Raw genomic sequence first — 2,730 nt, forward strand, 5'->3', positions numbered from 1 at the left:
AATCAACAATAACAATTTTATATATCATCCAAAATATTCATACATTACCATCCAAATGAACCAAGTATCAAGTATACATCATCATTGCATATTCGATTCAAAATTGAAAGTACCAACTATCTTATAGCTAAAACAAAAATCTATCATACTATGTATTCTAGCACTAAGTCCTCAAGAACTAGTTGCTCTTTCCTGAAATCCTTCTTCCTCGTGAAAGTAATCTGCAATAGAGATTTAGTGAAAAATGAAGAATGACCTCTACCTTCAGAATTATTAAAGTGACAAACAAAAGAGGTGGAAATAATCCAAAAAGGAAAAAAAATGGGCATACAAGTAAAGACAGCAACGAACCTTCAGAGCATATACTGAAATGAAAAAGGACAAAGTAATTAGCTTTTTCAAGAACCAGTTCAGGTCAAGGTCAGTCAATGATAAATGTCTTCATCGACCAGATGAAAGATACAGGCTAGTGAGAATTTCAAAGTTATCACTCAAGACATAAAACAAAGTGTTGATCTAAAAACCATTCCCAGATTTTCTAGCTAACACAATAAGTTAATATGAAGTTCAAGCACATTTATTTAGTATATATTGAAATATGATTTTTATTTCAGATAGTTTGGTTATATCACCTAATAGGCAAGAAACGAACTAGCAACTTATTAGATCACCAATTAGAATGACATACCTGAATAACACACAAAATATCAGGAAGATGATTTTTGGACTCATCAACTGGACCTGTGGGATGAAGAGTAAATATACCGATAGTAGTAACAATGGTAAACAAATGAATTGATACAATCATTTGGCGAATTCTTGTAGTGAGAAGCAACATAGAGGGCGAGCAGCTTGTTGTGCCTGGGAATTGTGATGGGGGAAGAGAGAGGGCGAGAAACAGAGATAAGGGGAACAAAAAGAAGAAAAGAAAATTAAGGATCTGTATAAGCAGATGTAGTGCACTACTGCTCCAAATAGGACTGGCTTGTCATGAACTTATGCAAGTTTCCAAGAAAAGAAGAAGCCTCATCCTCTAGCGTTATCAGGCACTATTTGCTGATGTGAGCAAGAGTGAGAGTATGATTCTTCTTCTCTTCTGACCAGAGGCCAGTTTATAAATCACCAAGAAGGCAAGTCCTCAGTGTGAGTCAAGAAGCCCTTCACATGAATTGAAGGACCTGTAAGAGCACTCCAATAATAAGCAAGTCCCAAAAGCAGGGTGACACAGTGTACGACATTTGGCTCCTCTCTGGAGCAAATATCGCACCTGCAACAGAAAGTTTAAATGAAAAATAGTGTACTCATGAGTCATGAGTTCTAAAACTCCTCATTGGATATCAAGTTGCACTTCAACATTAAAAAAAAAAAAAAAAATCATTTGATCAACAATTCAGATTCATAAGAGCATCTGTCTATGTAATTCTTGAGATAAAAGTGGTTCCCATACCTCTCTTAATATCTCTGAAGGAAAACCAGTGGATTGAAATGACATGAAAGGCGGGACATTTCCTCCCTAGCCAATTGAATACAACCAATAAATTCAGATTTATTGATAAATAATATAACAATTAATAATCAAAATAAACAAAGGAAAGTAACTTACACAGGGATAACCAGAAAAGACAGACTATATTATCAGAAAGGACTAAGTTCACTGACAAAGGAACTTGAAACTAAAAATTAAACAGGTTTGGACCTCATCTGATTATGTAGACATGGTAAAAGAAAAACTGAAGATCGAAAGAACTCTGCAAGAACGTCTTAAAGGAAACACCATAACTAGAATAATATCTATGCCTCTTCTTGTGCTGTCTCAAATGATACATTTCAAAAATAAAATTAGGTTTCAAAAGTTTGCAAACAGCAAAATCTGAACTGTAAATAGCTCAGTTATACAAAAATTATCATTATAAAAGATTGCCAAGCTTTACTAAGCATGAGGTCAGTCATAAGAGGTCTTGGACTATGTGGCTACAATAAATATCATTATTCCCTAGTTGCCAAGACATTGCATCTCTGATCAAAATCCAACAAACTATATTGGTTCAATTCTTGATTAAGCACAAATTCGGAGTTAGATGGAGCCAGATTGGAGGTAAGTTGGTAGAGGCTAGACATTGCATCTCTGATCAAAATCCAACAAACAATATTGGTTCAATTCTTGATTAAGCACAAATTCGGAGTTAGATGGAGCCAGATTGGAGGTAAGTTGGTAGAGGCTAGGAGTCATGAGTCATCTATCTCAAATTCTCAATTGAGTATTGGTCCCAAGATGAACGTCACTTCTGCAAAAATTTAGTACACAAATAATACATAAACAGAATAGATGAACGCTTACAGTTACAGAAATTTCATGACGACGACAATATGCCTCCACAGACAACCCAGTTTCTGGGCCTTTATATTCAATGGGTTTATGCACAGCATTTTTTGCCACATCTGGATCACTCTGTGAATAATCAGGTCTGTTTCTGGCAGACTATAACACAGTAGCATGTAAATGAAGCTATACACTGTCAGCCTCTTATAAAATACACACAGACAAATTATACATCAAGCATTATAGGTTAAATCACATGCATAAAAAATGCAAAGAAAAGCTCTTAAATTACTCCAAAACAATGCAGGAGATATAATATGCAGCTCCATATGCTCAAGAAAATAGAGAAGATCTATGTAAATTGGATAAGAGAACTTTCTGTTTCTGAGTCTATTTATGAGAGAACAACT

The 2,730-nt window shown here is 34.9% G+C and overlaps 1 long non-coding RNA gene across 1 annotated transcript; it reads right to left on the reverse strand.

Moving 5' to 3' along the window:
• Positions 1-908: 908 nt before the first annotated feature.
• On the reverse strand, positions 909-2,419 carry LOC131007205 (uncharacterized). The gene is made up of 3 exons (XR_009095968.1): positions 2,339-2,419; positions 1,448-1,513; positions 909-1,267 (listed from the first exon to the last, which is right to left on the reverse strand). It is a non-coding gene; the product is annotated as an uncharacterized LOC131007205 (long non-coding RNA).
• Between the last annotated feature and the right edge of the window lie 311 nt (positions 2,420-2,730).

The sequence above is a fragment of the Salvia miltiorrhiza genome, chromosome 1 (genome assembly GCF_028751815.1).
Source record: "Salvia miltiorrhiza cultivar Shanhuang (shh) chromosome 1, IMPLAD_Smil_shh, whole genome shotgun sequence".
NCBI lineage: Eukaryota > Viridiplantae > Streptophyta > Magnoliopsida > Lamiales > Lamiaceae > Salvia > Salvia miltiorrhiza.